This window comes from Myotis daubentonii, chromosome 17, assembly GCF_963259705.1.
Source record: "Myotis daubentonii chromosome 17, mMyoDau2.1, whole genome shotgun sequence".
Classification (NCBI taxonomy): domain Eukaryota; kingdom Metazoa; phylum Chordata; class Mammalia; order Chiroptera; family Vespertilionidae; genus Myotis; species Myotis daubentonii.
Genome location: NC_081856.1, coordinates 30,659,048 through 30,683,536, shown reverse-complemented (window position 1 = coordinate 30,683,536; position 24,489 = coordinate 30,659,048). Strand labels below are relative to the sequence as shown.

Here is a 24,489-nt window from a genome sequence, read left to right as displayed (position 1 = left end):
CGCGGCGTCGCAGAAGGAAGTAGCACTGGGCAGAATCCTCGCTTTGTCCTTTCCCGATGAGGTCTCCGCTTCCAGCCTCTGACACTCAGGATGAGTATAAACCAAACAGGGACCAGTGGCCAGGGGCCTCTCTGACTCCACCCTTGCCACAGGCTGCAGAGGCCGGAGAAATAATTCGGCCAAAGGCCAGAGCATGGCAGTCATCGTGTTGTTTGGACGCACGGGCTCCATTTGTCACTGAGAGAGCAGGGATTCAGTTGCCACCAGAAAAGCAGAAATGGAAACCATCCCCCACAGGCGTGAGCAGCAAAAGGTGTTTATAAAGGCTTTAAAGTTTTAAATAAAAAACTAAATTATAAATGGCATCATATGCATTGGAAATCACAGTGTCTGATAACATACTAAGTATCATATTAAAGTAGTGTTTTAAAGAGGGTCTTAACAGGATCAGAGCATGAATTTGTTTGGCAAAGAGAGAATAAAAAGGAAATGGACATTTTCTGAATACCAGGTTAGAACTGGGCAGGTTAGAACTGTGCTTGGCTGTTCATGCAGAGTGGAACTTAATCCTCAGCCCGTCCTGTGCAAGGTGCGCTGCTGTCCTCAGCTGCAAGCAGGAGGGCTGGGGGCAGGGCAAACCCAAGTCTCAGGACAGTCTTGGGGCAGGGCAGACGCAGGTCTCAGGCCATCAGAAGTCAGTGCGCTTTCCAAAGGATCTGTCCTAAAGTCACCACACATTACCCAGGTACAATGGAAAAGTTTAAAATAAATCTGCCTTTTTTTGAAGTTCAAACTTTTTAAACTGGGATGCAATGCTTACCATTTCCTCCTAATCTACAATATTTAGAGGAATAAAGAAAAAAATGTATAGCAGAAACAAAATTTCCCACAGAAGACAAATGAGTGACTTCAGATGCAACTTCTATGAATGCAGTTCGAATTCCCTCTCTCCCTCCCCCCATCTCTCTCTCAAAAATCCCAAACTCTTAAAAGGCACAGTTTCTCAGTCCATTAAAAAAATGTATCCTCCTCAGAAATACGCTTTCCTTTACCACACTTGGAATCCATACTGAACATTTCTTTAAATTCATAAATATTCACATTTGGACTTCTTCCAAGTTAAAATTTTAAAAAGCTGACATAATGGGTCTGTTGGGATTTTTCTGCTTCTCCAGGGTGAGAAGTTAAATAGGATGAATTCACGAGAACAGAGTCGGTAACCTCTTTAACCTGTGCAGAGAACGCCCTGTCTCTCTTGCACGCTACAAGCTGAGCGTGGGCCCTTATCTCAAACTAAACAAACACGAGCCCCTACGCATTCATGACACATTTTACTCTGGTGTCTTTTGCTTCCTTTTCTCTGTAGCTCGGGTGCTGGGGTGTTTTGCTGGTTTTGTTTGTTTTTTTTCCATGTTTCTGTGGCTTCCAAACTTACATTCCTAAATTCCAACTCACTCCTGAATTCCACTTTCATATTTCCCGCTGGCTAATGAACATGTTCATACACACGCTCCCTGGGAACTGCAACGCTGACATGCTCAGAAACATATTCTCCCCCACCAGATTCTAACCGTGGTAATGACACTGCTCTCCAGCTAGTTACCCCAGCCGGACCTCTTTCCCCTGCACCTTTCCGGCTCCCCCACAACCTGTCTATTCTGCCCTCTGATGTGTCTCAGCAGCCTCCCCTTTTTTTGCCACCTGGCATGAGCCTCATTCATCTCCTGCCTAAGATACCGAAATGGCGCGCTAACTTCTCTCCAAGTTTGAGCCTCTCCCCAGGTACTCCAGCTTACCCACCACCAGCGCTATCCAGCAGCCCCCGCTTCTCCATGGTTTCGCTTTCCGTATTTCAGTTACCCGTGGTCCAAAAATTTTAAGTGGAAAAGTACATCTGTGAATTGATTTCTTTAAAAAAAAAAAGATGTATTCCTTCATTCTAGAAATAAAGGTTTCATAAGTTTTAAATGGGCATCATCTAATTCTGAACAGTGAAAGTATATATTTTTTAAAATGTATGTTGGGCTAGATATGCCCAGATAATTTATTGGCTATTTTTTTTTTTTTTTACTCCAAGGTTAAGCCTATCATCTATCTCAATTTTAAGAACCAGAAGTACAATGAAAAGATCGCCAACTGGTTATGTCAAGTCAAAATGCCAGAAAACTGAGACTTTTTTTCTTTTAAGAAATGGCTGATGAATTATTTTCACTGAACACCCCAGCAGGCACCAAGAATTCACATGAATTATGAGTAAAGATGAAAAGGTCTAAAACTTCCTTTGGCTGGGCCGGTGAGATGGGGTACTAACTGTGCAGGCTTGATGGTTTTTTCCAGAAATAAATGAACACACAAACAAAACAAAACTACTAAAGCAGGCAGGCAACTAATAGCACTTCCGCTACGTCCACTTAGCACGCCCACTTCACACTCCCATTCTGAAGTGTACCTGGATTTCAAAAATTCTATGGCAGCACAGGATAGAGCCCTGCCACGCTGAAACTGCGATTTAATGAAGAAGCTCTCTAGCTCATAAAAATCTCAAATGAGAAGTAGGAAGACCCAATGTCTGACCTCTGAAACCTCCTTCCTTCCCATTATGGCAAGTAACCAGATTTTGGTGTATTTTTTTTAACATTATTTTTAACAAATTGCTCCATAGTTAAAAAAACAACAACAACAACAACAAAAAAACACCCTGCTGGTCTAATTACCAGACCTTAAAACTACAGACTCATGCCAAACTCTGCAGCAACTCTTTCTCCCTACAAGTGTCTTTGTTCCCCGGAGATGGGAATCCCAAGAGTAATTAAAGTGATGGGAGATTGCAGGAAACTGTTTTATGAAGCCATCTTTTGGTTATCTTGGGAGATAAGGGTGGGAGAAAATGCTAGGCACATTTGTTGGGTTACTGATTATATCACACATCAGTCCTTCATTACCCTCTTCTCTTAGTCTGTGTTTTTGCCTTGCTTCCATAGACTGGACTGCAAGTCTAAGGGGCCAGTGCCATGTTCAGCGTTATCAGTGGACATTTCCTTTTGGCATCCATCGAGAACACCCACGCTGCAGCTGGAATGAGGCAGAAAATAGTGGTGTTTGTCCAGATCGAAGGGCCACAGATAAATGTGTGAGGGGGGCACCCAAAGCCAATCTCTTCTCTCCTCTAAGCTCCTGCAGCTTCTATGAAGGCACTTGCCACATTCTGCCCCATTTCCATGAGTTTGGTCTCCTCCAGCAGACTACAAGCTCCCTGGGGCAAAGAACTTCCTTGTTTCTCACAGTATGGAGGACAAAGCCTTAGAAAATATGTGAAAGGAAAGAACTGTCCTTGTTTAACAGGAAGCAGTAAACAGTTGTTCACAGGAGGTCTCTGAGCTGAGCCACTAAATTTCCAACCCTCAGGTCAGCCCAGGCCCGGGCCTCACCCAGACTCCCAGAGAGGAAGTTCATGTTCTAAGCCACAAGTTCCCCAATCTGTCAGTGTTGGGGTCAGGTTATTGCAAGGCACCCCGTCTTCCTGCAAAGCAAGCATTATCCATACACAAATTAGAAGTATACACATATCTTGTCACAAATGTCTGAAATGCAAGGCCATTTCTAAAGAATATCAAATTTATTGTAAATTTTCTTATCCACAACATTGTAGAAAATGACCAGAAGTGTTTGTGTAGGGCGTTCCACAACTTGAACAGTAACCACGAATCTTCAAGTCTGAAGACCACTGGGATTTCCTCCTCCAGGCATTAGGCAGCTGACATGTACAGGGTGAAAAGTCCAGTCCTAGTCTCAGAACCAGTGTGATGTGATGTGGTCAAACTATGTCTGCACTCGATGAATCCATTCAAAACCCAGCACTTCAGATGTGCCAGGCACCTTTTTATTTATCTTTTAATATATTTTTATTGATTTCAGAGAGAGGAAATGAGAGGGACAGAGAGAAACCTCAATGATGAGAGAGATTCATTAATCAGCTGCCTCCTGCACGCTCTCCATGGGGGATTGAGCCCGCAACCCAGGCATTTGCCCTGACCAGGAATCGAACCCTGACCTCCTGGTTCATGGGTTGACGCTCAACCACCCACCAAGCCACACCAGATGGGCCAGGCACCTTTCTAGGCATGGGAGAAAACAGAGAAGGTCTTTGCCACAAAGCAACAGGGGTAAGGATGATACAGGTACCTAGCTCACAGGACTATTGTAAGAAATCCATACCAAAGATTGGAGGTGAAGCCCTTAGAACAATGTGTGGCACATGAACCATGTTCCTTGATAAATGGTAGCTGTTATTTAAAGCAGAACATGTCAATTACTACCAGCTGGAAGAATTATGCTAGATGTACTTAATATCTATCTCTCCCTCTATCTTCCTCTCTGAAATCAATAAAAATATATTTTTTAAAAAAACAAAACAATGAAAAATACATTGGCCAAATATCACATCTGTCACCTGCTGAGCCTGGGGCTGGGTGAGGGGACCTGGCCAGCTGCATGGATAAGGTCCCTCCTACCAACTCTTTCTTCACAGTTTGCCCTGATGAACATCAATAAAGCACCTGTGAAGGAGTTTGGGGCATGTGTACCAATTACCCATCTCATGAGCCTTCCACTGTCATCATGGGGGCTTGTAAGTAGTCCCCAAATCCACCTTGTTCCTTAACCCCACCAGGCTTTTGCTACTCCTCTTGCTGATCACGCCCTTCCCTGTCCTCATTGCCCTGGTACACCTGATATAACCCACCCATCCTTAAAGACGAAGCTCATACAATGCCATCTCTGAAGCCTTCCTGGCTCTCTCACCTATGCCCACCTCAACACCTATCACAGCCCCCATTAAATTATTCTCACTTCTTTTATGTCCACTTTGTCATTAGACTACTCTTCTTGTATGCCTAACACCAAATTCAGGGCAACAGGCATACCTCAAATATTTCTTTTGCCCATTTACTCAGAGAATATGTATTGAGCTCCAACTCTATGGCACACCAGTTCCAATACTCCAGATATATGGCAATGAGCCCAACAGCCCTACATCCCTGATCTGTGGACCCACCATCCTCCTGCGGGGACTGCTCCTTCCCGCCATCTCCCCATCACTGTTCTCACCAGATCGCCCACAGCAAGGATTCCAGGCACAAGCAGCAGTTGAATGGGGCATGCTTTCATGAATAAATAAGTCAACCTCACTGTTGGGTTATTTGAAGTGTGAAGCAAAACCAAATGCCTAGAGCCATTACTGTCCTGTGGGTTGTTACCACAAAGTTTCACCCTTTATATCCCTGCCTTGGTGATTCGGTGCCCTGTTTTGAAAATGAGGAAACACTTTACCTGCCAAACTTAGAGCTCGATGCCCATGGGGAACTGGCAGAATTATTTCTAACCAACAAGATAAATTACACACACAATTCCCCCATCCAGACTTTCCTTCATGAAGCTTCTACTGGCTAACACTATCTGATATGACGTTTTTTCTCACATTGAATCTCAGCAACTTTACATGGCCCCCTTGTGCACCTGAGCACTCACTTATTTACATACTGTCTTAGCATTGAGCCTGGCAGGTTCACATAGATGTGTATTTCTCGTCCAACTCCACTACCAGCTCCATGATGTAAGACACATGCCTCTGATTCATCTTCATAGGAAAGAAATACCATGTGGCCAGGCAGTTACTGAATTTCCCCAGAGCAAACAGGATGTGGGGAACGGGAAGTGGGGCGTGGGGAGAGGGTATGAGAGCTGTGCATGTGGCTGATAACACATTTTCCAGGAAGATTACCCTAAACAAAGGGAGGTGAAGACACCTAGAAAGGTCTTTGTCCAACATTTTAAATGGCCCAATGGGAGACAGCAAGACCTAGGCAACGTATTAGGAAACAGGTGACCAAATAGTACTCAGCCAATGAAGAACCAGAAGAGGGACTAAATAAATAGGCTATGTTCCCTGCCCCACACGTGTGCCTGTATAATGGATGCCCGCTCTTGAGAGTGTTATTAAAAGTCTCATTTTTGCCATGTTTCTGTTTCCCAGTCCGTCATTTGAAATTTGGACAGGTGAGCCATTTCTCACACATGATTAATGAGACTTCCTCTGCAGTAGTGACACTTCACATAATGTGCACACAGCAGGCGCTCAATAAGTGCTTGTTACGTTTCATATCCAGAAAAAAACCTTTTAGTCCTTACACTTCTGCTATTTGGGGGCAGAAGAGCCCCTATTTATGGCAAAAAATAGGTTGAAGTCTAACTCACTTCCAGAAAGGGAATGACATAATTTTTGAGAAAAAAAACTTCCTGGTGAATAAACACTATCAGCTACATGGAGCTTCCCACGATCTCATCAACTTTTTCTAGCCTGTTAAAAACCAGGTAACTAGTTTACATATGTTCACTGTACACATTCTGAACCTATGAGGTCTTTCAAAAATTTGGCCTCACTATCTCTCCTTACCTTAAAATGACTGCAATCGAATATCAGGATTATTAAATGATGCAGAACAAACAGGAACGTTGTCGTTTTTTGCCTTTACCTAACGTTTTCTGTGCCCTTCCCATGTGCTGGTCATTATGCAAAACCACTGGTGTGATCTCACTTAATATCAAAATAGTCCTCAGAATGCTGGTTTTTCTATTGATCCCACTTTAAAGCTGAGAAATATTAGAGATCAGAGTGGATATGTCACACAGCTGAGAACTGGCCAATCAAACCAACAGTTGTTGTCCCCACGGCCCACATACTGTCACCCAAGGAGTCAGAAAGCTACGGCCTGAGGGCCGAATCCAGACTATGGCACACTTACATAAACAAACTTTTACTGGAACATAGCAGAGCTCATTTGTTTACACACTGTCTATGGCTGTTTTCTTGTGATGACAGCAAAGCTGAGTCATTGCGACAGAGACTGTATGGCCCATAGAGCCTAAAATATTTACTATCTGGCTCTTCACAGAAAAAGTGTGCCAACCCCTGGCCCAGGCTACACTGGCAAAGATAACATGTTTAAGTGTTAGCGATCTTCTAAAAGGCCCAACACGTCGTGCACAAAGTATTGAGCTCGCAACAAAAAAACGAAAGCTTTCCCATGACCTTAAAAATCGAGAGTGGGAACAGTGCGAGTCATCTGCTGTCTGTTTCTGAATTATAAGTTGAGCCTGGCATTAGTAAATGCCTCATTACTCTAACTCCCATTTAGGAATAAATATACTCAGGATATTAGAAGTATTTATTGCTTGCAGAACTGTCTGGTAATAAAGAAATTGCCCCATCGGTCAAACAATAATAGAAGATTTATCGATTTCCTATGCAAAGTATTATACTTAGACCTAAACAAACTCAGAGAAGAAAGCACAAGTTCACCACAAAGGACAGATGGGATGGTAGTAGTGGTGCGAACCTTCCTTCATTCGCGCTCTTAAGCGAGGGGAAGTTAGGGAGAGATTCTACATTATCCCCAAATGTGTAATCACAGCATGTGCATAATAATGAGGAATGTGGCACTGCTTTGCCTTCGATGAAGGCTGCGCTATAACTTTGCCCAGAACCCAATTCATCATCATTTCCCCTTTAACAATTAGCCTCTCCTGTGTCATCCATCTGTGAATGTCACCATCAAGACAGGCTCAGTCTCCCTCTTTCCCCCTCAGGCACCATATGTAATACCGACCGGAGACCCTGCACCAAAGGCCTTCCTCTCCTTCTATTTCTGTGGCCTTCAAGCTCGTTAAGGCCCCCATTCTTCCTGGCTTATCCAAGCCAGAGTCTGGGGGTCCCATGGTATCCCATTTCAGTTCCCATGGGCCACACGTATTCTTCTAGAAGTGTTTGGTTTCCCATTCACACACCTCCCTGACTCCTCAGGGGCTACCAATTCAGGAAAATCCTTGATCCTGTGAGTTCAAGGAACACTCGCTAAAGCGCAGTCACCCACTAGGACCATCCGTGTCAGTAAGGCCTCTGGAAAACTAAGAGAGGCATAGAAGCTGCAGCTCACGCTGACCGGCCTATACCCTGGGCGGGGCCAGCTGTGTGCAGTCCACTGGCACTAATGGACTCTGGCCTCCCATCAAAGGACTAGCATGCCCCCCATGCCAAGGCGGGCATGGAGGCAGAGAGGACAGGGGATAGAGGCGGGGCAGGCATTCAAACCAAGACTGCGGACAGCAGGGGCCCTGTCCGCGCCACTTCCCCTGCCTCTGCCACCTCTGAATTACTTCATACTTGGCACTCCTCGGAAGTGAGTTTCAGAAAATTAAACCTAGAATTACACAGATATACTTCCCTTCCAAGATTGAAAACTCCTGGAGGGGAGGGCTCTAGTTTTCTTCATCTGGAAACCTCCTCTGACACCCAGCCTGGTGCCCAGCTGGAGCGAAATGAAGAACAAAAGGCCATTCCCTCCTCCAGGAAGCATAAGGGAGGATTGGGAATGAAAAGACGGCTCAGAAAATACATCAACAGAATACCCCCAAGAGTTCTTTTTTTTTGTGGTTTGTTTAGCCCCCAACATATATTCACCAGGACTTCCTGAAAATAATTTTGAGGAAACAAAGACCATGAAGAATTAGCTGCCAGATTTGGAATGGTGCGTTTCTGGGGAGGAGGGGGAGGGATGGCCACATAGAGCGACTCGATTTCCCAGAGACTAATCTGTTTTCCTCCAAGAAAGGGGCAAAGCAGCCACCTTCCACCAGGGCTGCACATTAGAATCGCCTGGGGAGGCTTTAAAAATCGGATGGCCAAGCCACTCTCGGGTCAGGGAAACCCAACTCTGGGGGTGAGCCCAGGTCTCAGGGGGAGGGGGGGAGCGGAGGGGGGGGCGGTTATAGCTCCCCCAGGGGCTTCAAAGATGCAGCAAAACACTGCTGGAGTGAAGGGACCAGCACTGGAATTCTGGCTACACTAATTTCTAACTCTGTGACCTTAGGTGAGATACTCCCATGCATCCTTGTTCTTCAGCCCCAAACAGTCCCTTAGCCATCGAAAACGACCTCAGCTCGGTTTGCACCCACCAGGTCTGTTAAAAAGAAATCCTAATAGTACTTAACCTTCATCGGGTTATTTTCAGCACTGAAAACATCTAAGTTCTTAGAACAGTGCCCAGCACATGGAAGGCACTCATTACATGCTAGTTACTTTTACCCTCCAAGGTATAAAGGATTTACAATGCACACCTCACAAGCGGAGGACTAAATACAAAGGACTTGATATGAAAAATGCTTAATAAATGGCACTCTCCCATTCTTCCATCCCACTCACAATTATCTCTGATTTAACTTGAGTGCCCTCAGGATAGAGAATCCTGGCTCTCTTGACACTTACTAGTACCTAGGGTTGCCAGATAAAATACAGGGGCATACTTAAGTATTTAAAAATTATTCCCTGTGGTCCTAGCCGGATTGGCTCAGTGGATAGAGCATCTGCCTGCAGACTGAAGGGTCCCAGGTTCGATTCTGGTCAAGGGCACATGCCCAGATTGTGGGCTCAATCCCGTGGCGGGGAGGGGGCGCATGCAGGAGGCAACCAATCAATGATTCTCTCTCATCATTGATGTTTCTATCTCTCTCTCCTCTTCCCTTCCTCTTTGAAATCAATAAAAAATAAACTTTTTGAAAAAAATCATTCACTGTGTATCTGAAATTCAAATGTACCTGCCCACCCTGTATTTATTAAATCTTGCAACCCAAGATTTACCTGTCATTTAAATTTAGGCTAAAACTGAGGCTGGGAAGATATATACACGCATACCAGTATCTGAGACCTTTACTCCTCTGCTCCCAGGTAGCCAAAAGACATGTTTACTGCAATTTATAAGCAAGCAGCCAGCTCCCCTACATCAAGCAAGTCAATGCATTGTTCAGATGAACAAAGCCCAGGAGGAAACAATTGAAAAACAAAGAAGGGGGAAAGTTTTCCTAAACTCACCCCTCTCTTTTGCAGTCACTTCCCTGATACACAAAGCTGAACTGTAGATCTGTACAGAAACCTGGCCTCTTGGTAGAACAGGCTGTGACCACCCCACAGGGCACAGGCGTCACTATACATTATTTAGCCCTATCAATAATGCAATACCAAAGCCATGCTTTGAAAGTTCTACGCCTTTACAGGTCTCTAAGATGTCACGTGTCTTATTTTTAATTTTGTTTTAACCCTCCCTTTACAAAAAAAAAAAGTAAATTCATTTTTCCTTTTCAAAGCAATATTTCCCCATAGAAGAAAGGCAGCAAACACAGACAGCCCAAAACAACTTCCTTGAATCTCATTTCATAAGATATGTATGCTGAGTACCTGAGCCAGGTCCCCAGGGGGAATGTTCAGTTCTGAACAATGTTGTCCACTATGATGCTGATATATGTGCAAGAAACGGAAGATGAAAACACTACAGAAGTTAAGAAGCATTAAGAGCCAATGAGTCAGCTAGTTCTGTAAGAATTGAATTAAATCAGCCACCAGATTGTTCATTGATTATCACAACCAGCGAAAACTCTGCCGCAAAGGCACGTTTCCCAGTTCACTTGGCTAATCCCTTCTGAACAAGAATCCGAAGAATGAATACTATTCAGCCAATGGAAAGCTGCACAAATTAATCTCGCCAAGCGCCATGCTGGCAGCTGAACACAATCTATAAAATAATTCCAGACTATCATAAGCCAATAAGAAGAACTAAAGCTGTTATCCACTCTTCCAAAAAAAAAAAAAAATCCAAGCTATAAAAGGTTCAGCGTGACACCCCCACCACTTTACAGCCAACTGCTTCAGGCTGGAAGGTCATGTGAAAATATTTTTAAAAAGGAGAAAGATACGAAAGTAGAGCTTTTAAAAAAAAAAAAAAACTGCAAAAAACGTAAAAGGCCAACTAGGCACATCGTTCATCAATGTGGGTAAATTTCACATTAAACCCCAAACTGTAATGAGTACACAGCATCAGCATGACCCCCCCGTTTGCTTAGGTGAGTGACCACATATACGAATCATCTAAATGAGTCTAAAACAAGTTGATTAGATTTATTCTACAAACAGAAGAGATTAACTCATTTCACTGGGCAAGCAGCAGATTCAGAGAGGGACCCACAAGGTCCAGAATCCAGTTACTGGCAAAGTTCCGACCTCGCAAGGTGGTGAATACACGGTGCGGGGACAGCACAAAGGGAAGGGGGCCAGGAGGACAAGAAACACCCCATTCACGACGCCGTGTCCCTCTCGCAGTCTATTTGAATGCTGCTCTTATGAGGCTGCCAGCTTTGAAAGTAATAAAAGAGGGGGGAAATATTGTAACTTACGTCCAAAAGAAGGGAGTTCTCTGTTTGCCGTGCTCGCTACGTGACAGAGGAAGACCTTGCCAAAGAGCCTTCATCTTCATGCGAAGCTTTGTATTTCTTTTTGGCCGCTGGGTTGGCAGTTTAGAAAGCACCCACGTGAGGTGACCCAGAAGTGTGTGAAGGGGGAAAAAACACAGCCCTGCAGGTGGAGCTGGCCATGTGGTGGCAGGAGCCCCCTCACTGTCCGCTTAGTGTCACGTGTGACACCCCCCACCACAGGTCAATGCTCCATGTTCCTCTCGCCCAGCAGTTCCTCCCAAGGTCCACGGACTGCAATCTGTCTGGTGTGCTTTTCATTCAAAGTCACGACCAATTCTGCCTACTTATTCACCTCAAGGTAAAGTGACAGTTTGCTGCCCTCGGGGCTGAACGCCACTAGCCCTGGGAAGGAAGGAAAGACACTGGATAAAGGAAGGAGGAGGCTGGGAGTGTGAAGGGAGCTCCTAGTTCTTAGTGACTGTCAGGCTTTGAAAAGGACATTTTCTACTATTATTTCAGATTATTCCACTTTAGCCATACATACATGGTAAACCTATATAAAGTATTATATATGTTTTATGTCATTGCATTTTTGCCCTCACCATTTTGTCCTGAAGTAGAACAATCTGTAATCCTTGCACCTTTGAGGAAATCGCTCTTTCGCTTACTGATAGTTCGCAAGTCTCGGCCTGCCTCCCACCTCGGGGAAGCAAACTTTCTGGTAAGGAACCAGATAGGAGACATTCCAAGCTTTGCGGACCAGTGTCTACTGCAATGACTCAACTCTGCCACTGTGGGGGGAGATCAGCCAGAGATAAGAAGCGAATGAATGAATGCGGTTGGGTTCCAATAAAACTTTATTGATGGACACTGACATTTGAATTTCATATCATTTTCACATGAATAAACATTCTTCTCTGTGTGTTTTTTAACCATTTCAAAATGTGAAAACCAGGAAGGGAGATTATGCTACTCTGAATTTGATGGGAAAATGTTCTGTGTTGCTTCATGTTGTTTAAAACCTCATTCCTAGCTCATAAGCCAAGCGTCTTCTCCATCACACCACACAGAAAGAATGTAAAGAAACTCCTGCCATCAACACTGGCAGAGAAAGAATAATCCATGCATTGCAGCCATGATTAAGTAAAATGAACTCAGTTCACGTGTTAGCATGCAGTTTTGAGATTGGTCCTTTTTGAAATCTCTGAAGCATCCTGTAAATTCAGTTTGCTTCCTGGGCACAATCGCCTCTCAGTGATTCTGGAGAGAAAAGAAGAGTAAATAAAACCAGCTGAAAATCACAAAAATAGGAGATGAATAGGTTGGGCAGGGAAAACACATTAAGGGAAGGTGACCCTGGCCAAAGATGAAAGACCTATGACAGGATGAATATTTTTCCCAATTAGCAATGAAGGGCTGATTTCCTAATATTAGAATGTGGAGTGAACTTAGCAACTAACCCATGTTCTTTTCTCCCGTTACTTTTCCCAAACAGAGTGCTGACCAGTTGCTGCAGGTAAACCCCCATCCGCTCTACACTCGAAACGAGCAGCGTCAGTAAGATCAATCATGCACTAAATGGATCCTGAAAAGGTACAGTGTCTTCTCCACATGGCTGGCTTGCTATTTCCTGATATCCAATCCCGACATAAAGTGTAATCACATTCGGAGGTCACACTGGCCTTCGGAAAGGGGAGCGGCCATACTGCATGCTTCCGGGAGAGTCAAGGGAAGCGAGGGTGTGGGAGCATTGCTAAGTGTCAAAGACATCTTTGAGAGTCATAAAGAAACTAGGCTTAGAGCTGGGAGGCTCCGCTCTCTCAGTGTCTTTCTACATCAAGGTCATATGTGAATCATGTCAACCAACCCTTACCATTGTCCAACCTTTAACAATGAGAGGGAGAATAACGGCAAATGAGCAAAATTGAGGCCACTCTCACTTTAGAGATGAAGGCGCCACACCACATTGGCCAGTAGGTAATATCCTGTTTATCCTTGGTCAATCAGTTTGAAATGTTTAGGAAAGACTATCAAAAAAAAAAAAAAAATCCTCAGGGCATTTCCTCCTAATAAGTGCATCCTGATTTTTTAAATCTTGGCACTTTTGTTTTTCAATCAATATTTCTGAATGAGAAGACATGGATACACAGTTTGCTTTTATTTCACTGTCTGGGGGTTTGGGTGTCGCTTACTTGTATCTCTATTGTTTTTCTCAGTTGAATCAGCCCGAGCCCCAATAAATTTAGAAAAAATGTCAAATGAACCTGAATTATCGGGAGGATTTTCCATGCTCTTAAGACAACTGGGCGAACGTAAACATTGTACTCACAGGGTGGCATGTTAGTCCACAGAACAAGCTTCCTCTCTTTGAGGTAAAAAAATCAAAAACATCTTTAAACTCTGTTTTGTATTCACCTCTCCAAAGGAAGTCCCAGACCAAATGATTGTCGCTGTGTTTGGGAACATTTCAAAGGGTGCTCCAAAGCGGCTCGGATTCATGAGATTAGATGAGTAAAGAAAGTAAGAAGCAACTGTGATTCAACAGCTCCTATCTGGGATAGGGGAGGCCCATCTGTCTGCAAGTGAAGACAACACAAGGGCTTAAAAATAAACCTGCCTTCCTGGGGGACCTGGCTCCCGCCCCAGGGCACCTCCTTTGTGTATCTGGAATCTGAGGAATTTGGGAGAGAATCCTGGGCTTGCTGCCCTGTTAGGGGATCCCTCTGTGAATGTGGGACACAATGAGGCCAGCTGCCACTCACAACCTTGATAAGCCACCGCATCCGTCATCCTGCCAGGCTCTACTCGGCTCTCTCCCTCTCTGGGGTGGCAGGGAGGAACTTCTCATCTGTTGAAGCCTGACGCGTCCCTAATAGCATCTCCAAAGCTGCCTCTAAAACAAGTGTGTTGCAGGAGCAGCAGACGGCTTCGAGTGGAACATGGTCACACCACGTCTCCGGGGTCACTGCAAAGACCCACTGGAGTGGAGGCCCTTTCTGAGCCTCTCACGGTCTGCTGTGGTGTCTGGCACAGTTTCCAGTTCCAAAAAGACGGAGATTTCCCTGAGGCCAGGGCCACTCCCCGAAGTACCTGTACGCCACACAGCCACTCTCCTGGCCAACAGCCCCGCCCTGGGCTGGACAGGGGACCAGGCTCTTACATAATCACACAAGGACCTCTCCGTGGAAGAGGAAGAATCAGCCTGAGACAAAGTGCCATTTTCCACATTTATCTTTCAAAATCTTCATTTCAGACTAATTTGTTAACAGGCCTTTTCAAGAGATGGGCACTTTAAAAATCAACTCCAGATTGCTAGAGGAGGAAGAGTTCCTTGTTTTCCCACTGGCAGCTTTCAAAGTCCTCTGAATAAAGGAGGAAGGCTGCTTTTCTTTCAGCAAATAATTAATGGTTTCAGTTACAATTTAATTTATTTACTCTCACAACAACCCTATTGGTAGGTACTATAATTGCGCCCACTTTACAGATAAAGGAACTGAAGTACAACTAGGTTATTTGCCAAAGGCCATGTAGCCTGTAAGTGGGGAAACCAGGATATGAAGCAGTTCTGACTCTTGATCAAAGCTCTGCACCACTCCACTCTGCTGACTCTCCACCGCCCAGACAGCTCATTTCATTCAGGTGCCAGCTCCAGTCCTTTCTCCCTCCCAACGAGGAAAACATCACCCTCAGTGAAGCTGCTGTAGCCACGGGGGCAGTGGTCCTCAGGGGACACCTGGCAGGCTAGAGATAATGGAAAGGGATGCCACTGGCATCAGGTGGGTGGAGGCCAGGGATGCAGCTAAACGTCCTACGAGGCACAGGACAAGCACCCACCACAAAGAACAGCCAGACTGAAATGTCCATAATGTCAGACTCAGAGAAGTGCCCTCAGACACAGATCTTCCCTCCATTCCTTTTCTCTGCCACTGCCTTCAACCCTAGTGACTAATTGCAACCAAAACTATCTAGGAAACCATCTTTCCTAGCAAGGAGGCTTTCTTGCTCTCCTCCTTCCTGACCTCCCCCTATCAAAACTCTGATGCAGACGGTCCCATCTCCACACTTCCACTCAGCTCATTCCACATGTCTAACCCCCGTACAGGCTTCAAACGGTATTTCGAGTGGAGTTCGCCCAAGGAGACCCGTCCACAGCAATCGTTTCCCCTCCTTTCAGATAAAATGAGCCCCGGCCGGCACCGTTGGTAATAAAAACCACTGCCACTGCATTCCTACCATGTGCCCCAAACTTTGGCCAAGCATCTGATATATATTGATATCCTCAGGACAACCCTGAAATAAAGATAAGGTTATCTCTGTTTTCCCCACGACAAAACTGAAGCTAACACCAGGTAAGGGAGTTCAACGGCTTCAGCCTGAGGAAGTGGGAGAGCCAGGACTCGAGTCCATATCCAACTGATTCCCACGCTCAGGCTCTTTCTGAATGGGGCCCCTTGCCCCAAAGAACTCGCAGAACGTGCAATAAAGCACCGGCTGGTGGACTGATCCCACAAGAACGACTCTCTGGGCCTCAGGGGCCACTCTGTGAATGAGGTTCCCACTGTACAAATTTCTCTTTTATTGCCCCGCACGTAAACACATCCTTCTCTTTGCTTTCCCCTACTGCATAGATGCATTTTTTTATTAAAAACTTTAATGTTGCCCTAACTGGTTTGGCTCAGTCGATAGAGCATCGGCCTGCAGACTGAAGGGTCCCAGGTTTGATTCCAGTCAAGGGCATGTACCTTGGTTGCAGGCACATCCCCAGTAGGGGGTGTGCAGGAGGCAGCTGATCGATGTTTCTCTCTCATCGATGTTTCTAACTCTCTATCCCTCTCCCTTCCTCTCTGTAAAAAATCAATAAAAAATATTTTTTAAAAAAAACTTTAATGTTGACATTACTGCAGGTGTCCCCCTTTGCTCCCCTTCACCCCCCCCCCCATTTCCCCCTCCCTTGGCCTTCACTAAACTATTGTCCGTGTTCATGGGGTATGCATATCCATTTTAACAGCTTTAGGGAAGTACGACTGACACACACTAAACTGCACATTTTTAATTTGTGCACTTTGGTTAAGTCTGATGTATGTGTGTGCTTGAAACCATCGCCAAAATCAAATTAATGATATATCCATCACCCCTGAAAGTTTCTTCCTGGTCCTCTCTTTACCACCACCCCCAACCATTCTCAGACAACCACTGATCTGCGCTTTGTCATTGTAAATTAATTTGCATTTCCCAGAATTTTATGTAAATGGCATCATCTAGTACATATGCTTCTCCTCTTGCCCCCCCACCACACCACCCCCAAGTTCTTTCATTTAACATATTTTGAGACTCACCCATGTGAGTGTGTACGTATAGTTCATTCCCTCCTATTGTTGGATATTATTCCATTGTATGGCTATGCCATAGCCTATCTAATCCCAATGGTAAGGGACAAGTGTAGTTTAAGGCTATTACAAATAAACTTGCTCTGAACATATGTGTACGAGTCACCATTCTCTTTGATATTCACTTGCATCCAAAGAAAAATTTGCCAGATCATGAAATTGTGTTCGGTTTTGAGCCTTTTCTCCAGCAAGAAGAAATGTAGATCAGAAACGAAACTTTGTTCTCTTACTGAGCGCATGTTGCAGAAAAAGGAACATGTTATTCTAGGACAGATGGCCCATCCTGTCATTTAGACCCACCCCTTAGTAATAATTTAACCTTATTTCACTTTCCTTATGTATAAAATCAAGATGATCAAATCTCCTTCCTAAGACTACTGTAAAGATTAAATGATAATATTACTCCACACACCACTGTAACCCTATGCACAAAGTATAATAAGTGTTCCATAAATGTAGGATATGATGACTGTTAATGTAAATATCTATTGTGAAAAATGACTAAGGCTCATTATGCCCTCAAACAGAAATTGCTATTATTTCTGCCAAATTTCCCTATACTGATTTTACCTTAAGTGATCACTTTACCACTTCAAAATCAGACAGCAAACAAAAGACAATCTAACACAATGCTTCTCAAACCTTAGTCAAACCATACTTCCCTTTCGGGAAAATTTTTTGATAAAAATCTCAGAAGCATCGACACATTCTGCCTAAAAACACATCAAATATAAGCTTTTCTCCTAGGTCTTAGGATAGAACTAGTGAGGACATGTTGCAACCTTCTAACTGGCAGCTCCCTGTGAGTCACCTGTTGATTCATTCATCAGAGAGAAGGAAATGAATGGACTCAGTGCAATCAACGAGTTTCCAGGAAGAATGTGATAAATGTTCCTTGTGCTGGTTTATTTACCCACCCCCTCCCACCTCCATCTACCGGCCCCTAACAGCCACCCCTCTACCTGCACATGTGCAGGCAAGTCTGAAAACGGTGTGTTCGAAAGAGAACTGGCCCCGGGTGAAGAAGAAACCTGTGTAATCTGAACCTGAGTGACCATCTGCGAGGAAGGGCAAGAAGGGGTCCTGCACTGGGCGGTCTGGCCTAGACAAAACAGAAAGCTTCCCACAAAGAAAGAGATGACAGGCGCGCCAGCTAGACATTGATGGAATCCAAGCAGTAGGCAAGGGCAGATTGTCAAGGGTTCTACCAGAAAAGGGAGCCTGGAGGGGAACTTGTGTGCGTTTCCAACCTTGGCTGGGAATGAAGTGCCTGGTGGGCTTGGCAGGTGTCGTCGGAGAGCTCAGGAGGCCAACTCGTCAGCGTGGAAAAGAGCTCCTCAGAGTAAGAGCCAACTATTCCACTGTTACCGAACAGCCCTGAAGGGTGACTCGGTTTCCCCAAAACGGGCCCCGGGATGCGAGGCAGAAACATCCTCAAGGATGCTCTTCTTTATAATTACAGTATGTAAAGGGCAGGATAGCTTAATAACACAGACAGGGTGGAGAGGCCAGTCTATTCCCCCACCCCAAATCCCTGTCCTCTCTAAACAGCCTTTCCCAACCTCTGTGACAAGGTCCCAAGTTCCTACTCCCATCACACCATTTAAGTACCCTCAGAGCATTGACCACAGTAATTAATATATATACTTAGTTGCCTAATCTTTTGATTACTATCTGTTCCCCATCTACGCGGTAAGCTCCAACACGGCTTTTTGGTCACCCCCTTATCCTCAGTACTCAGCCCAATGCCTGAGGAACATAATAGGTGCTCAGTAAATACATGCTAACTTAATGAATGGGATGCGTGGAATTCACAAATGTCCCACTTCCATTCTTTTGTCCTGCCTCTGGGCCATGACTAAGTAGGCAATCTTCCCACTGGTACATAGGATGGCCAAGCTCCCAGGTCAGTGCCTAGCACATGGAGGAGTTCAATGAATGTCTGTACCTGAGCAAACTGCTTTCTCTACCCAGAATGTTTAGTTGCTTCAGGAGAATATTCCTCGATAATAATATATTTCTCAACACTTCTACACCACATCACTTCCCAACCCACACACATACAGACACAAATGCACACCAGGAACATACAATGTAGGGAGGGAAAATGGAGTTTGGTCACTTTTGTGGCAAGAATAACTTACTAACAAGCACCTACCAAATTGATAGTATGTGATTAGAGTTTAGTCGCAGCCTTAGGAAATAAGGGGGAAAACCTGTATCTGTGCTCTAGGACATCCAGATTAATGTTCTGAGCTTGGAAAGTAATTTACCTTATCTTGCTCAGCAGTCCTATTACCCACCAGTCCAGGAGCAGAAGTAACCAACAATACAATAAGTAGTTGAAGTTATTACCTAAAAGCACTTCACACTTTGGGGGAAATGGCCAACTTCAGCCATTAACTTGCAAATATGTTTCCCCTCATTGCTTCTAACAAGAGCTCCATAGTCAGGCAAAGGGTGGAGGAAGTACATAGCAAGAGTTATTTGACTCAGTATTTCCTCATATGGGGAGGAACCAATTATATCAGTAACTGGTTGAAAAGAGACAGACATCTAAGCCCAGTTTGAGTTTATCTGGTGTGAGAACTCCCAGAACTAAAACTGCTTTCTAAAGAGGACCACTGTATCTACTTGATACAAAATACTTTTAACATGAGATGGGTCAAAATCCCAAAAAATTTTCCATTGAAAATCTTTTGATGTAGGTTAAATAGACTATATATAAATTCAGATATATGTACATGAATCAATGTGAACAGATATAGTTATGTATGCTTGATAGATGGGCATGTACATGTGACTGGCTGTTAACAAGCTGCACAGATTCTAAACAAAAAAACCCAAAAAACAGACAACCTACTTTGGCCTGGCCAAGGCAAGATTCCCAAATCCTGTTATTTCAGTCCCATGATTCAGAGTGGGAAGAAGTCTTTTAAGGGCAGAGGAGAAAATCCAGGAATTCTCAGTAGCACAGTCCTACGGATGCAGTCATTCTTGGTCATTGAGCATACTGATGTTACTACTGTCAACGTGGTAGCTGGGAACTCCCGTTTAACAGAATACCCTTGCCCTTGTGGTCCAGTCACAGTTGGTCATATGAAGAGCTTGTGCCAGATTTGGAAAGTAGAAGTGAAGTCCAGTCTGTAACTGTAAGAAGGTCAATGGACAAGTGGAAAGTGCCCAGTGAATCTCCATTTGTCCTTGCTTACTTAGGCACACACCCCCTTGTCTTCCCAATTAGTGACCCTGCTGACCAACAGTAGCCCCAGCCCCACCGCTAGACACGTGGTTACTGACTGTAGAGGTGGAAACATACCTCTCCTGTGCTTCCTCCTCTGGACCCTATTTGGTGGCCTCCAGGGAGACATCCTCTCATCCTCTGACTCCTCGTCCCCCTCTTCCCGCTCTGTAAGACCTTCACTTCCCCAGCCCCTCTCATATTTGAGGAAGACCCGATCTCTAGAGTAAATCCCTTAATCCCATCACACTCACTATGATTCTACTTCTTTGACTAAAAGTTGGCTGATCAATGGAATAATACAGAGAGTAGGCCTCAGTTCATGGCCCCTGCTCATACATGCTACTGCTCCACTTAGGAAATCCCTTGCAATTTCAGACAACTGGACACGGAGACCAAAAACTGTTCATTAAAGAACATGTTTCTACAATCCCATCCATCCCGGCAAATATTACCAACCCGCGGATGTCTCTACCGTGCATCATGTGCCCCAAGAGAGCAACATTTCCCATATTTTGCAAGATGAACAAACTCTTGAGTAATGATGAATAAGTAACTTCTTTTTGTGAGTTATGATCTTACCCCCCAAAATAAAATAAATCCCAGATTCCATTTAGTGAACTACCAATAAATCCATTTATCAACATGCCTTAAACCAGAGGTCACAAACTAGATTCCTGCAAGCTGATTTTGGCTAACAGGCATGTTGGCTTTGGCCCTCAAAAAGTCTGAATTGATCCCGATGTTTGAGAGATGGGAGACTCTCCCTAAAATTCCACATTTCCAACTTCTCCGGGAAGACCTGAGGATCTTGCCCACCTCCTGCCCAGCCCCTCTTTCCAACACAGGAAAGTTCCACTGCGCTCCACCCACAAGACCTGCTTGAGCCCTGAGAGCACTGGGATTGCAACCACCAAGCTGTGTTCCTAGGAAGCCGGCACTCAGGGGCCTCCGAGGCTACCTGGAAGGGGTGCACTTTGTGTGATGTTTGAGTTGCCTCATCTGCTTGACCCTAGGATGTTTCTCAGCTGGTGGCTGTGGTACTGAATAGCCTCTGCCGGTAAGGACCCTTTATATTTGGGGTTGTTGGAAAAGCCTGCTTTAACCTGTCACACAGCCCTCAAGTTAAAGGAGAGGCCATTAAGAAGTACATACCTTGCCCTGGCCAGGGTTGCTCCATGGTTACCGTGCCAGCCTGTGCATCGAAGGCTCTGGGGTTCAATTCCCAGACAAGGGCACGTACCTGGGTTGCGGGTTCAATCCCTGGCTCATGTGAGGGAGGCAATCAGTTGATCTCTCTCTCTCTCTCTCTCTCTCTCTCTCTCTCTCTCTCTCTCTCGTCATCTCTCCTCCTCCTCCCTCCTTTCCACTCTCTCTGAAAAGCAATGGGAAAAATATCCTCAGGTGAGGAGAAAACAAAAAAAAAAAAACAAAAAGAAAGGACATACCTTCAGCAATTTAAGGGCTGCATCAACACGTCCAAGAACAAGCTGGAACACCACCCTCAGAGCCTCCTCGAGGGGAGCAGTGTGAGGAATTTACAGGTATTTCTGCTTTCTGTTATTAAAGACACTGCCTAGCACCATTTTCTCTTCCTTGACATCATGAGGTGAGAGGAAAAGCAGAAATGGCTGCACACTGGATGTTCCCAGAGGAAAGTGATTTGCAGGCGTCATGCCTGAACCTGAAAGGAGGAAGCAGCAACATCACAGAGACACACGCAAAGTCAGGGTCTGTGAACTGTGGTTGGGGGGGGGGGGGGACTGCTTCCCTCCTCACTGCCCTAGCTTCTCATCCGAAATCAGTCATTATGAGAGCACTGTAGTGAGAATGAATGAAATGCTGCATGCAAAGCACTTGGCAGGGGGGCTGACACACACATTCAAGAGAGGCTCAAATTACTGTTATTGTTTTACTATTATCAACAAAGACAATTCATGCAAAAAGTAAAAGCACATTCAGCTGAAACAGGGAAGGGGATTCCTTTGGCAGCCACTGCAGTGCAAGGGAGACATTTGTAAATCCCAGTCTTTGAGTTGGGGGTTGTATGTGACGCAGTTTGAAGTTTATTTGTGTTTTGTTTGACTCGAGTAACCAACAAATACATTTCCTAGAAAATGTGCTAATAAAATTGTTCATCTGTGTAGAACCATGGTGTGGCTCATTACACACCTAAAACCATTTCATAACCCACAAAGGTCAATACCCCAAGCTTTCTACCCAAATGTTCGAACATAAAATAAGATATATCCCTCATGGCTGCCTCAGCACACTCTGGGGTGAGGGGAAGAATTGGCTAGGTTTCTGGGATAGTTTGAAAAGCACTTTGTTCAACTTGAACCCCAAGATTCACCACAAGCTAAGTAAAATACATGTGTATTTAATTGGTCAGCCAAATAACATTCCAAGATTTTTTTTTTTAATCCTCACCCAAGGATATTTTTTCCATTGATTTTTTTTTTAGAGAGAGCAGAGGGGAGAAGGATAGGAGTGAGGGAAGGAGAGAGAGAGAGGGAGAGAGAGATCAATGTGAAAGAGACACGTTGATTGGTCACCTCCCACAGGACCACTGAGGCTGGAGAGCAAGCCTATAACCAAGGTATGTACCCTTGACAGGGAATCGAACCCGAGATCCTTTGGTCTGTGGGCCGACGCTCTAACTGCTCTAAACCAGCCAGGTACATTCAAGATTTTAAAAGCACAGGCTGGTTTCTAGTAAAAAGTCCAAGAAACTGAGAGTTGGTCATCTACACAGAAGATTTGCAGATCAAATTGTATTTCCATTCTGTGTTCCTCACAATACATTAATAGCAGGGATGCTGTCCCCATTTTTTAGGATAAGAATCTGAATAACTAGGTAAAATGATAAACACTCAAAAATTTTAAATTTCAAAACTCCAAACTATGATGGTCTTGATAAAGAAATTCCAGGAGGAAAAGGGCTTGTTGGGGCAGAGCTTCATTATAAACACAAAGGAGACACCAGCTGTCAAGCAGCATTCATTCACTTTCAGAGGTTAACTGAAGGGACATCTACACACACTCATGGACTTTTTTCCTAGCCTCCCGGCCCTCCTGGTCTCTACTTCTCCACAATCCTTCTCCAGGTGACACAGAGTCCGTGGAAAGATCATTTGGTGGCTGTGACCTTCACGGAAGGTTCATTCATGGACTTGCTCAATATTTCTGCAGAGTCCCACTGCGTGGCAAGGCCCTGGGGAGCCCAGAGGTCTCAAGATGAATCAGCTATATCCCAGTGCAGAGATAAACTTGGCGACACAGACTTCCAAATACAGCATTAACAAGCTCTCCTAAAGAATTACTCAAGGGGCCCTGGCCGGTTTGGCTCAGTGGATAAAGCGTCAGCCTGAGGACTGAAAAGTCCCGGATTCGATTCCGGTCAAGGGCATGTACCTTGGTTGTGGGCACGTCCCCAGTGGGAGATGTGCAGGAGGCAGCTGATCGATGTTTCTAACTCTCTATCCCTCTCCCTTCCTCTCTATAAAAAATCAATAAAATATATTAAAAAAAAAAAACAAAGAATTACTCAAGGGCTCAGACAGCAGAGGAGGAACTGTCCAGGCCAGCCTACCCCCAGGAATAATCCCAAAACCCAACAAAGGGAGGACATTTGATCTACATCAAAGGAATGTTACCAGCTAGTGGGGGGAGGGGACTCTCAGGGGTCCAAAGCCTAAGGAATACAGCCAGTTACCAGCCTAGGGACTTGAGACATTCGTGAGTAATAGAAGTAAGGATGGCCTGGGAAGGATGAATAGGGCCAGTTTAGAAAGAACTATGCCTGGAAGCTTACTTTTTGTGCCTACAGGAAAAGGGGCAGGTACAGAAAGCTTTTAAACAAGAATTTCCCCAACCTGGATAAGTGTTCCAGAAAGAGAAGTTACCTAGGTGAAGTGAAGAAAGCGGGAAACTGTATGCTCGATTATTTGTCAAAAATAAGACACGATTATTTGCTTAACATATTTCTGTCATGTGCCTATCCCCTCCATTCCCCAACCACCCCATAGCTGTAACGAAGGTATCACAAATTCCTAAGCTCAAAATAATATGGAAGTGTAGCTTCCTGGACCATCAGGGGTGCAATCTGGAAAAGCAGCAGCAGGACATGCCTCATCGCTACCTGAGGTGATGGCCTGTATAGTTTTGTGAGTTTTTTTAAAACTATTGTTATTTGGAAAACTTGCCATCACTGACAAGCACAGATTAGGTGGAAATTCTTTAAAACGGTTTAAAGATAGTAGAGATTAAGCAACTGGCGATTACAGTGTAAAGGCAGTAGAGATTAAGCAACTGGCGATTACAGTTTAAAGACAGTAGAGATTAAGCAACTGGCGATTACAGTTTAAAGACAGTAGAGATTAAGCAACTGGCGATTACAGTGTAAACAACAAAAAACATAAATTCCCTTTTAAAACAAAGAAGCGAATGTCTGCTTTGTCACTACAGTGCTTAGTAACTGCACAGGGTTCGGAATGATGGCAAGCATTTGCCACTGCCATTCATTCTGGGGGAGTTTGTATGAAAGATGTACACTTCAGCAAGTGA

At 44.6% G+C, this 24,489-nt stretch overlaps 1 protein-coding gene and 1 long non-coding RNA gene across 4 annotated transcripts in view; both read right to left on the bottom strand.

Annotated features, from left to right (window-relative positions):
* EXT1 (exostosin glycosyltransferase 1) overlaps positions 1-24,489 on the bottom strand; it is a 263,767-nt gene that overhangs the window by 192,842 nt on the left and 46,436 nt on the right. The gene's annotated exons all lie outside the window — the stretch shown is intronic.
* Positions 1,916-21,358, bottom strand: LOC132219588 (uncharacterized). The gene is made up of 2 exons (XR_009449523.1): positions 19,546-21,358; positions 1,916-12,555 (listed from the first exon to the last, which is right to left on the bottom strand). It is a non-coding gene; the product is annotated as an uncharacterized LOC132219588 (long non-coding RNA).